Source organism: Notamacropus eugenii, chromosome 1, assembly GCF_028372415.1.
Source record: "Notamacropus eugenii isolate mMacEug1 chromosome 1, mMacEug1.pri_v2, whole genome shotgun sequence".
In the NCBI taxonomy this organism is placed as follows: domain Eukaryota; kingdom Metazoa; phylum Chordata; class Mammalia; order Diprotodontia; family Macropodidae; genus Notamacropus; species Notamacropus eugenii.
In genome coordinates this window covers 564,925,222-564,938,866 of record NC_092872.1, presented here as the reverse complement: position 1 = coordinate 564,938,866, position 13,645 = coordinate 564,925,222, and positions in this window count along the sequence as shown.

Sequence of the window (13,645 nt, the reverse complement as noted above, 5' to 3'; positions counted from 1 at the left end):
TCGAAAAGTAGAACTGATACATAACATAACATTTAGAGCACCTAAGAGGCTTATTTTGATTTTTTTTTATTTTTTAGTCCAGAGATGCTTGTCTCAGATTTACATAATATTTTCCAGTTTATAAATTGCTTTCATATCCAGTGTGGCATATGAATTTCACAATAAGCCTGTGAGTTAGGTAATAGAGCTAGTATTATCCACATTTCACAGATATGGAACCTGAGGGTCACAGAAAGCAAATGGTTTGCCCAAAGTATCCATGTGTTTCTTACTTCAAAGCACGTAATCTCCTCATGACAACCTACTTTGTTTCCTAAGGAGGCTATATTTTCTTTAACGCATCAAAATCAAAATTAAGTAGCAGATCCAGGGTTTGAACTAGGGACTCCAGGTTCATAAATATGATAATTGTCTTCTCTTTTAAACATATTTTACTGTTAAATTTTGGAGGGAGAATGCTTGAAGGAGTATTTTGTAGATAAATTATAATTGTATAGAGCAGAGTCATGTGTGGGAGGCCAGGATGGGGGAAGAGAGAGATTTTCATTCTGACAAGAAAGATTCACAGAGCATAATTCCTAAGGTGTAATGAGGACATTCAAACACTAGGTGGTGGAGTGAGGCAGTAGGAATCTGGCACTCATGGGGATGACCAATCAGAGGTCTAAAGAGAATAAGAGATGAGGAGTCAAACGTGGTAACACCTTGTGTCTGCTGCCCTGCCTGGTTTCAGTTCCCCTGAATAAGATGTACTGCTACCAAGTACCCTCTTGTATCCCATTCCCTACCACTTTTCCTGCCCTCTTTTGTGTGCTTTCTCCCCCATTAGATTCTAAACTAATTGAGAAAGGGACTGCCTTTCTTTTTATTAGTTTTATCCCCAGCACTTAACAAAGTGTTTAGCACATCACAGATGCTTAATAACCGTTTATTAGATTAGATTGGATCGGAATAGCCAAAAACAGAGTTCAGGCATTATATTCTGGTTTTCTAGTGGTCAGTTTACTTGTTCAGTGTTTAAGACAGCAACAGTGGAGTAGAAAACCTCTGGGCCAGTATGTGATGGTGCCATGTCTGCAGTCCCAACTATTGGAGAAGCTGAGGTTGATGGATCTCATGAACTTAGGAATGCTGGGCCATAAGAGGCTATGCCAATCATGTCCATACAGACTGTCACTGTAACTGGAAGCCCTCTAGGAAGAAGGGGATCATCAAGTTGCCTGAGGGAACAAGCTCAGGTCAGCAATGAAGCAGGAGTGTGATCAGGCCATGATTAGCACCTGTATTTCCAGCCTGAGCAAGATAGGAAGACAGTCTTTCAAACAAACAAAAAACAGCATTGGATGTGCCCTCAGAAGACATGAGTTTGAATTCCTATTCTCCCTTATCTTAGTATTTGAACTTGAGTGAATCATTATCTCTCCATAGGCACTGGTTTCCAAATGGATGAAATAAGGGGGTTGGAATAAATTCTCCCTACAGTCCTGTTTTTTTACCATCTTAATTAATTTTTTAATATTATAAACTCCCATTTCATAAGAGATCTTTTGTAACAAAATAAAATTAAGTAAAACTGATACAGTAACCTCATCTGAAATTGTATGTGACATTTCACATCTTTATAACCCCCCACCTCTATTTTTTAAGTGAGTAGAAATCTATTTTCTCCCTATCCCTCTCCTAACTCATCAAAAAAAGAGAAAAAAGTCTTGTATAAAAAATTTACAGTCATGTAAAATAAACTCCCTTAGTTATATGTATAACATATATATTCTGAAATATATTATATAAACATTATTATATTATTATATATTATATATAAATAATATATATGTTTATATATTATTTATTATATTATATATTATTTATATTATATATTATTTATATATAATATATAATATAGATGACATATAACATTATATACAACATATAACAAATGCAATATATATTACCTATCATTTATCTATTGTCTATCTCATTTTGTACCCTGAATCCATCACCTCTGTATAATGGATAGCATGTTTCATCATCAGTCCTCTGGAATCATGAATGGTCATTGTACCGATCCTAGCTCAAACAGTTTTTAAAGTTGATTTTTTTGACAGTTGTTATATATGAGAAAATTAATGTTATGCTATTATATTAATAACCAATTCTTAGATTTGTGATCCACTTTTCCTCTTTTATTTCTGTTGAAACCCAATTCCTAAAAAGATCTGTCAACCTGTGAAGGGTAAGGCTGGCTAATAAGATTGCTCCTAGCCCTCAAAGCACATGCTCATTAGCTTTGTGTGGGACCCAACCCAACTGGGAGAGTTTAAGTTTAGAGAGTTTTGTTTAGAGTATAAATAAAATCCTGGGTCTAGGTGAACCTTTTTGGGAGAAGGAATCCCCAGTCCTTGGTCCCTCCCTTAGAGTTCAGGGCAACCCACCTCATGAAGGAGAAGAGTAGCTAGGGAGGTCTGGTAGGAGCTGAAGTCACCTTGTCCAGATGCCTTGAAGCTTCTGAGGCTCAAGATCAAGCTACATTCTCAACAGGAAGAGCGGAAGACTTTTAACCCACCTTCTCATTCAAAGTCCATCAATCAAGGTTGATTTTCACTCATCAGGGGAGTTCCCTTTCAAAAGTGATTTAGGGCATTTCCTGGTCTCCCTTGGTGTCTTTGGTTATAATCACATGATCAATTTATTGATTTCAACTAACTTAATTAATAAACTGATTATTAATTACCCAGAAACTCTGTCTCTAAGGGTTTTCATTGGTCTTATGTTACTCTTCTGGTTCTGCTCATCTTTTTTCTTTATCAGCTTATAAAAGTCCCTCAAATTGTTTATTTTTATAATGTTGATGTTATAATATAAATTGTTCTTCTGGTACTGCTCACTTCATATAAGTATTTCCAGGTCTCTTCAAAATAATCTGTTTCCTCATTTCTTTCAGCACCATACATCTTCGTCATACTGATATACCATAACATATTCAGTTGCTACTCAATAGATAATAACCCTTTGTTTAAAACAAACAAAAATTTTCTCCATATAATTCCGTATTGGTTGTACTAAATGCTCTCTAAGTTTCTTTGTAGCCCCACAACCTTTGATCTTAGGTTATTAACCCTTTTCATAACCTCTGCAGCCACCCCCTAGTATGGCCCAAGCACTGGCAATTTTATCTTAATGTTTAATTAACCTCTTGGAAGAGCCTCTGAAGGCCTGGTCAGAGCAGACTATAAATGAAGCTTAAGCACTATTGATCTTTCAGCAAACAGAACCTCTAATAATAATCATAGCTCCCCTTCCTTCAGGATTTAGTTTTACAAAATGCTTTTAACTATAAGAACCTCATGGTTATTGTCTCCATTTTACAAATGAGAAAACTGAAGCCTAGAGAGGTTTAGTGATTTATCTACATTTGGATATCTTCCAAAGTGTCAGACCTGAAATTCAACCAGGTCCAGTACTCTTTTTGATGCTTATGACCTGCTCTGACCCAGCCTTCAAAGACTTTGGCAGTGGACAAGTACAACTGCCTACCACGGAGACATTATATTGAGAAAGAAATCTTATTATTTCCTCTTTAAAATGGGAAGGGTAAGTATGTGGACAATTACTATTATGTGGTTTTTATTTACTTAGTCCTCAGCTGAATTTTCCCTCTTGTAAACCAATGGTCCTTAACTAAAAACAGTAACCACAACAAGAAGAGAAAACAAACTCTCCTTCCCTGTAACAAAATGCATATAAATCCTGAATCTTGCATGAAGTGTGATATTCTACAATGAAAACAAAACTGCATTTGAAGTCCTGCTTTTGCCACCTACTAGCTGTGTAATCATGGATAAATCATTTAACCTTTTGGGACTTTTTATTTGTTTATTTTGTTTTTCTTTTTTCCCACTTCTACAAAATGAGTTGCGTTCAACAAGGTGACTACTAAGATCCACCCCACTTCTAAAGCTATGATTTTGTTCTTTCCTCTGTGGACATAACTGTCTGTCTTAGATCTGAAATAAATTTCTCTGTCAGTCTTAGATCTTAAATAACCTACTATATCTACCAGTATCTTAGCAGCATCATTGGTTCTAGGTCTGGATCTCTCAAAAGATCATAGAATTAGACATGGAAGCATCTTTAGAATCCATAAATCCAATCCCTTCTTCTTATAGATGAGGAAACTGAGGTCTAGAGTCATTAAGTGAATTATCCTAGATCACATAATTGGTAAGGACCTGAGGCAGAATTGAATTCTGGTGTTCCTGAATGCCAAATCCAGCCCTCTTATGAAATATACAATGCTCTCTCAGAAAGGCAAATATCTAGAGTGAAATGTAGTCCAGTTCCCTCATTTTACAGATCATGAAGTTAGTTAAGCAATTTGTCAAAGGTCCTTCATTTAGTAAGTAACAGAGGCAGCATTTGAATCCCCAGTGTCTAACTCCAAATGTTCTGCTTTTCCCACTGTACCACACTGCCTTATATCAGACTCTTTGTACTTTCATTGGACATTAGGCATTAGAAATCAGTAAAGGGTCACTGAAGGACATAGCCACCATCAGTCAATAGAAAATAATTAAACTCCTATTATATGCCAAGGACTTTATTTAGCGCTAGAAGTAATCAACAGAGAAAAGGCAGTAGAATCAAAAAAGATCAGGAAAGACTTCTCATAGAGAGTAGAATTTTAGCTGGACTTGAAGGAAGTTGGGGGAAACCAAGAGGTAAAGATGAGAAGGGAGAGCGTTCCAGGCATGGAGGACAGCCCATGAAAACGCCAAGAGCTAAAAGGTTTGAGCAACAGTAAGGAGACTAGGGTCACTGGATCATAGTGTATGTTGGGGGTAGAATGAAGTGGGAGGTTTAAAAAGTCTGGAAAGGTGGGAGAGGGCAGGTTATGGAGGACTTTGTTGAACTCCAGATGACTTTTTATTTGATCCTGGAGATGACAGGGAGTTACTGAAGTTTATGAAGTAAGGAGCAGGGGTAAGATGGCCAGAACATTTCCTCTGCTTCAGGAAGATTATTTTGATTGCTGAATGGAGGATACACTAGAATGGGAAAACACTTGCAACAAAAAGACCAACCCACAATGAAGTGATGAGGCCTTCAGCAGTGTGAAAGCAGAAAGGGAGGCAAATGTAAGAGATATTATGAAAGTAAAATTAACAGGCAGCAGATTGGATATAGAAGGTGAGAGACAGTGAGAAGTTAAGAATAGATTTCATGTCTGGGTGACTGGGAAAAAGGCTGTGCCTTTAACAGTTATATGGAAATTAAGAAGGAGGTAGGGTCTAGGGGCAAAATAATTAATTAAACTTTCTACCTGTTAAGTTTGTGATATCTAAATGGGACATCCAGTTTGAGATATCTAACAAGTACTTGGTTATATGAGTCTGAAGGTTAGGAGAGAGATCTATATGTAACCTTAAAGGTACTCTTTGAGAAGATCATAGAATTAGAGATGGAAGTGCCATTAGAATTTATAGATTTGAGAGTCATGAGCATAACGATGGCAACTGAAGTCATGGGAGCTAATAAGTTCACTAAATGAAAATGGTGCAGAGGGATAAGAAATGAGGGCCCAGGCAGTACCCTGTAGGATACCTAGTTTTTGTGTGTGTTACTTAGATGAAAATCCAGCCAAGGAGATTGGAAAAGAGCAGTCAGATTAGGAGGAGAATCAGGAAACAGTCATTTCCCCAAAACCTAGAGAAAAGAGAATATAAAAGAGAAAAGGTGATTGATGGTGTCAAAGTCTGCAGGCAGCTTAAGGAGGATGAGGACCTCAGAGGCATTCCTTACTTTCTGCCATTTCCTCAATGAAACAAGTCCATTTTGCATTAATCCTAATAATAATGATACTAATAACAGCAGGCATTTAAAGGTTTGCACAGTACTTTAAGAACATTACTACATTTGTGCCTCAAAAAACCAAACTAAACCAAACCCTATGAGGCAGGTGCTACTGATATTATTATCCCCATTTTACAGAGGACCAAATTGAGGTCTCAGAGAGATTAAGTGGTCTGAGATCACAAAGCTAGAAAGTATCAGAGGTGGATTTTAACCTGACTCTCTCTCTCAAAGCTAATAATTTGCATTTCCCACTTAGATAAGAGATTAAATATTGGCTGAAGCTGTTTTCTTAGCATGCTCATCCTTGAGATTGCTGAAATTTAAACTCACTAGGAAATGTAAGCATATATTTAATCACAGATGGCCATAATTACTAAAAAACAACAAAACCCCAAAACAGAAACAAAACACCCACTTTTCTTAATTATCTTTGGGAAAACAAGTGTAAACAGAAACGTAATTCACCAATTTACTCATTCTTCTTCCCTTCTACAGACAGTCACAATATGTACACAGATAATATGTATAAAGTGTGTTTCTCAGATTTGTTAAACCAAATTCAAATGACCTCATCATATTTTAATTAACTATTTAATAGGATTACTATATTCTAGTCAATGGAGTATGTTATATTTAGAAAGTGTTTTGGAACGATTTTTAACAATAAGTTCTTTCGAATTTATGAGCCATCTAAGACGTGCAGATCAGATTTAGCAATTTCTCATTGATCTCATTTTCTAATATCTTCATTATGGATAGTCTATTAAGTGGAAGAGATAAACAGTATGTCAGAGCGTCTTTTCAATTTTTACACAATTACTGACTTTTTGTGTAGTGAACTAGTAGAATTCTGGTAGATTGTTTACATTCTTTAAAATAGGTTGAAAAAGAAGACAAAATAATTTAACATTGAAATGGCATTGTAATCTCACTGATACAGATAGTTCTTCTATCTATACAAGTCATCTATGCCTTCTTACTCGGTGAAGTTCTCCATTTTCTCCCATAAGTTCTTCCCTAGGAGTCTCCTCATTGGGTCTTATTCTGTGGTCCTTTCTCAGCAGAATCCACTGGCGTACACAGGTATGGAATGTCAGTACTCTCTTTTTGCTGGCTAGGTGCCTGGTCCACCTTCTATTCTAGTCCTGTATTTCTCCAAAGTCATTTTTTTGCACTGTCTCTCTTGCTCAACTCTTGTTTGTATGTTGTAACCTATTCACACTCACCATGCACTTCTCCAGTGTTCTTTGGGTATTCTGTCCTTCAACTAAAGTTCTTCAGAGACTGTAGGATTCTATTACTTTTAGCCATAAAGTACTATGATAAGAATATCATTGTTTAAAAAGAAAAATTATTTCAGAGAGCAGCTTGAGGTCATTCAAAGCACTGCACAAAGCATTGTTTGAAGGTAATCTAACTTATGTTTTTCTTCCTGTTCAATTCTGCACCCAGCCATTGCCCACATGCAGTCTGTTGCAGATGCATGCACAGATAATAAACTCCTTCAACAAACACTCACCTCCCTATTTTATGCCTCTCTATATTAATGACCTTTGGATAATTTAGCAAAAGTCAGTGAATTTTGTGGTATTCAGCACATGCGTGGAGGAGAGCCTTTAAGATAGCATTTTGTTCTATCAAATCAAGTTGAAATATAGTCAATAAACTGTGAATGTAGTGAAATCTAGTCTTTATTCTTTTTTGTCAAGTGTTGGACTTCAAAGATATAATCTGATGTAGAATATCATTCATAAAACCTCAGCTATTCCCTTATGCTTCCATCAAGGACATCCTCAAAGCATCCTCATAAATTTTTGTACATATGGGGAAGTAAGAATATGGATCAGTAGTTATTAATATTCTCTTGGCCATCTTTTTTTGGGACCAGTAAGGTCCATTTCACTCCTAAGCCTTTGTTAGTCTCCTCTCTTTATGATACCATAAGAATGGATCTTCACTGGTCTCCAACTGTTGCTACCCCAGGACCTCCTTTGTATTGTATTCTTGGTCTAGCATATCTGTTCTTCCCATTCCCATCTTTTGTTTTCCTTAGTGCCATTTCTACTTCCTCATGTAGCATACCTATGACTGTAATTTGGGATTCCAAATGGATGTAATTATTGCAGAAAACAATTTCTTGATAGATATTTTCCATTTTTCTCTGTATGTTGCTCTCCTTAAGTTTCATTCTAAAATAGTCTTCATCTGACTTTGCTTAGATAAGTCTCTTACTAAATGAGTTTTCTTTTAACTTGCTTCCCTACCCCAACTCTATCTCCAGGTTCTCAGTGTTTTATAAAGCAATACTATTAAACCTGTCTATATTTTCTAAGGCAATACCAATCTTAATATTCCACCATCTTCCTCTATAAGATCTTCCAAATGAGTTTATATTTTAAATTGGAGTTGTCTTTGGCTGCTACATCTCTATACTTGGCACAGAGATCAAGTATTCCCTGGCTAAGGCAAGTTTACAAGCTAATTTGGTATTGTTGTAGTGATAGATTTACAGAAGCTAAACTTCCTTACAAAAATGGTAATACTCTCTTTTTATATTGGTTTTTCCTCCAGTGTCCCTTCACTTTTTTTTTTTTAATATTAGTCAATTTTGTTCCTGTGACACCTCTGGGTTTCTCCTATAATTCACATTCTCACTTTCATATAGGAGCTCCAGAAACCAATTGTTACCTCATTTTATAGGAATAATTTCTGTACTTCTAATATGATAGCTCATAAGCCCCCACTGGAGTGCTTTCTATTAGCGGCAAATCCAGTAGACATGATTATCTCTTAGCAAAACCATTTACTTAAATTTGATAGCAATTACTAAAACATGCAACTCCTCCAGTAAACCTGGGATGGGCTCTCTACAAATATCTACAGTTTTAATGGAAAGAGTGGGCTCACATATGGAGTACAGTGGTAAAGAGGCATACAGGTGTCAAAGAAATTCACAATTCCTCATACAGAAGACCCAAGAAATTCTTTTTAGCTTCCCTCAGATAATTCCTCTCTGCTGTGTGGATTGTTCAATGATTTTCCATTGCCTTTCTTCTGGGTAGTCTAAATTTTTTCTTTGCTGACAGGAATCATGTTTCTGGTGCTGATCCTTTCCTTGTGTGACTCTCACTCTGTATCTGCAAGTATCTGCCTGTTCTGCCTATGGTTTTGGCTAGAACTTTCTCAACTAATAAACTCTTAAATTTCTAAATTTTGTGTTGCCCTCTGGGCAGGTTGCTCCTAAATGTCATGACTGAGGCAGAGAGAGGAAAGAAATTTCACCCTCTCCTATTTCAAGGATCTTTTTCAAATGCAGCTCTCAGACTGAAATGATTCCAATTCTGAAATTTATGCAGGCCTAGGATTTAATGCCCCACATTATGAGAGCTAATTTGTCTGTTTGGCCAATTGATTTGTCCTCTTCTGGATTTAATCAGAAAAGTGGTCCCATTTCATAAAAGATCAGAGTACAAATGTATCTTGTCTAAACATTAAAACCCCATCACATATGACTAGATTCTATGACTTTTTCAACTGAACTGGGGATAGAACACACACACACACACACACACACACACACACACACACACACACGCACACATACACACAGAAACGAGCCCTCCCTTATACACTCCCTCCTCTCTACCAAGTAAACATTTGCTGTCCTCAGCAAATCATTTATGATACTTTTGACAAAATTCATGTAGTACACTGAACATTTCAGAAATTAACATTCTTCTGTAGCTAATGTGAGTAAACGATATACTTACTTCCAGGGTACTGATTAAACAACTTTAAGAAACGGACATTGTTTTACAAAATTCTCATGGGTTACTACTTGTTTTGGGACTTGCAAAATGAAAAGAAAATCATGCTTTATGTTTTAGAAGAAAAACCTGATATTTACCAAACTTCCAGAATATTTAGTTCTCCTTTTATAAAGACAAGAGACTGAGATCAACAGGACCAACCACCTTATCCTTCATGTGAGAAATTGAGTTACTTTGCCTTGTCACTTATATAACAACATTCACCCAATCTTGGCTCAGGGTATCTTCTTCTTCTGTGAAGGGGTATCTTTAATCTGTCCTATGTCAGGTACAAAGAGCTGCACTGGTCATAAGATTAGAGGGGAAGGGGCAGGCTAGGGTGCTTACTCTTTTCCATTAAAGAGATCCCCATTTTCTGGACTTACATGTGCAGATTTGGCTCAATCCTAGGAAACGGTAGAAATTCCTTTTCGTCCCTGAAGCATATGGGGCCCCCCTGGGGAATTCAACTTGTATAAATTCTTTTCTCACTAGGACAAGCAGTCTAATGGAAAGGAAGGAAAGAAGGAAGGAAGGCCACAAATAGGTGTGGGACTTCCAAAAAGGGATTAAACAATTGGTTTAATGATTAGCAATTTTTAGCCCAGTAGACAAGCCTTCTCCTACAGGCATCTGCAGTCTACAAAGCTCTCAGTGAAACTGTCTTGACTTACATAACAATAAGACAAATATTTTGGATCTTCTTAAAAGTAAATAGAAAAAAATAGTATGAATGAGATCCTTGTATTGTCTAGGCAAATTATTAGGCATCAGTATTCTAGGGATACAAAATTCCTTGTTTCTCTTATTAGCTTCCATGCTAATAATGCAACAGATATTAGCACATAAAACATTCAAATGAACAAAGTTCATCTCAAAAATTGTGTGATTTGTACAGGAATCACAGTAGAAAATTATCCCAGATAGATGTTTTTTAAAATGTGTACTTTTTTCCAGTGGATCTTTGCGATGACATTGATAAGGGAATATTTTATGTTGATAATCTCTAAGCAGGTCCTTGGATATATTGAGGCAGTCTAAAAATTCCCCAGATGAGGCTTCATAATGTTGCTGTAGGTTTGTTAAAGGTGGGGTGTGTGATAATCATTCCTGTTTGTCCCTCATTCTATCTAGATGGGGCCTAGATGGATTTTCTTAGTGTAATCTTCTATACCCTTCTCTATACCTGGAAATAGAATAAAATATTTTCTAGATTTCTAGATTGTCTTTGAGATAAAGAGACAAAAAGAGACAATGCTTCTGACAAAGCACTTTAGTGTTAGATCTCCTTTAAGAGTCTAACACAAAGAAAAAATTGAATTATATATGAAACAGAAAGTTTAAGCACCATTAAAAAAGTGAATACTATAACTTTCATGTCATTGGTAGTGACTGAAACTCTAGCTTTTATGGAAAAGAGGAAAGTGGCGGGTTCATATGAAACCCATAATTATTGGCTTATACTTCACAGTGGTGTATGAGTGACTGGAAAAGTGCTTTTCCAGCTTCCTCTCTTCTGATGATGGAAGATTGCTTCGATCTTTCCTAGTCAAAGGCATCATAAATTTATTAACAAAAGATGAGAATTCTAGTAATCTTTCCAAATGTGATCCCATTGTGTTTATCTACTTATACAAAGCATTAATCATTTATATAATTCACAAATATTTAAACACAGGAAAATAACTTGTTATTTTTGTTATGTACCTGGTACATAGAAAATATCTATCATTAGCTATTGATCACTTGTAGATGATATAGAGAGGATTGTCCAGTGAACAAACATCAATTAAGTGTCAGATCTTGTGCTAAACTCTGGGACTTTATTATGGATACCTTCATCCCCCTCCATGCACATGCATTCCTGTTCAGTTTCAGGTTGGAGTAGATTACAGGCACAACTAATCTATTCTATTTGTAATGGAAAGAGTGGCAGATTTGGAGTCAGACCACTTGAATTTGTATCCTTCTTCTGTCATTTAATCCCTCTGCATCTCAGTTTCCTCATCTGATAAGCAAAAGAGAGTATTAGATTAGATGATTTATGAGATCCCTTCCAACTCTAGTGCTAGTAAACTTATCACTGCTGAGCTCCTTTTCTACTCTGAGATTCCTGAAGAAGTCCTAGGCAATGGGAGCTCTCAAGGGCATGAACAAAACTGCTCTAATTTTTTAATTATTCCATATTATTTAAAAAAAATACTTAAAATTTATTTTTAGCTTTCTTTTTAAAAATTGAGTTCCAAATTCCCACTTGTACTCTATTCTGAGAAGGCATGCAATATGATATCAAGTATACATGTGAAATAATGTAAAGCATATTTCCATGTTAGTCATATCACAAAAAAACCCAGAAAAATTAAGAAAATGAGAAAACTATGTTTGAATTTGCACTCAGAGTTCATCAGTTCTCTCTCTGGAAGTGGACAGCATTTTTCGTCATGAGTCCTTTTGAAATTATCATTGTGTTGATCAGTCAAGTCTTTTACTAAATGAAAAACAAGAACTTCACAGGATTTACCACCACGATAATCAGTCTGTCTCTAGAAAGGCAGTGTTTAATTCCATCAAAAGTAAAGTGCTATAACTATGTACAATGTTTCCTAGGTCTGCTCATTTCACTTTGTATCAGTTCATATGGGTTTTCTCATGTTTTTCTGAAGCCATCCCCTTTGTCATTTCTTATAGAAGTATAGTATTCCATCATAATCATGTACCACAACTTGTTCTGACATTCCCAAATTGATGGACATCTCCTCAATTTCAACTTCTTTGCCAATACAAAAAGAGTTGTGATAAATATTTTTGTACTTACATGTCCTTTCACTTTTTCTTTGATATGTTTAGGATACAGACCTAATAGTGGTATTGCTGGATCAAAAGATATATACTGATTTATACTCCTTTGAACATATTTCAACATTATTCTTCAGAATGGAGAACAAATTTTTTCTCCAGAATGGACCAGTTCACAATTCCACTAGCAGTTCATTAGGGTACCTAATTTCCCTCATCCCTCCCAGCATTTGTCATTTATGATAGGTATATATATTTGTATTTCTTTAATCAATAGTGATTTAGAGCATTTATGATATAACTTTGATTTTTTCTGAAAACTGCCTATTCACGTCCCTTGAAAATTGGTCAGTTAGGCTCTTATTTTTATAGATTTGATTCAGCTCCCTATATATTTGGAAAAGAGGTCTTTATCAGAAAAAAAAAATTTCTGTAAATTTTTTTATATTATTTTATTATGTATAGCACTTTTTAGTAAAATGTAGTTTTCATGATTATCTCTTCTAATTTAGGTATATTTTTGCTTTTACTTTGTCTAAGATTATGACTGCGCTCCCTACCTTTTTTACTTCAGTTGAAGCATAATAGATTCTGCTCCAGCTCCTTATTTTAACTCTGCATGTGTCTTTCTGCTTCAATTGTGTCTCTTGCAAACATATCATTGTATTCTGGTTTCTAATCCATTCTGCTATCTACTTTTATTTTATGGAATTCGCATTTTTCAGCTCACATTCCCAGTTATGATTACCAACAGTATATCCACTTCCATCCTATTTTCTTCTGTTGATCCTTCTCTCTCTCCCTCTTTTTATTGAGTGTCTTCAAAAATCTGTTTTATTTCTGATGACAGCCTCCCTTAATCTTCCTTCCTTTTCATCACCCCCTATCTCTTTTTCTTTTCCCCTTCTCTTTTTATTTCCCTATTGGGTAAAATAGATTTGATTTCTTTACCCCATGGAGTGCATGCACTCACATGCATGCGCGCACACACACACACACACACACACACACACACACACACACACACACTTTTTTCTTCCCTCTTTGAACCAGTTCCAATGAGAGTGAGGTTCAAACATTGCCCATCTCCTCATTTCCCCCTGCACTCTAAGAGCTCTTCCTTGTATCCTTCTTTTATATGATAATTTCCCCCATTCTGCTTCTCCCTTCACCTTTCTTCTAGTGCA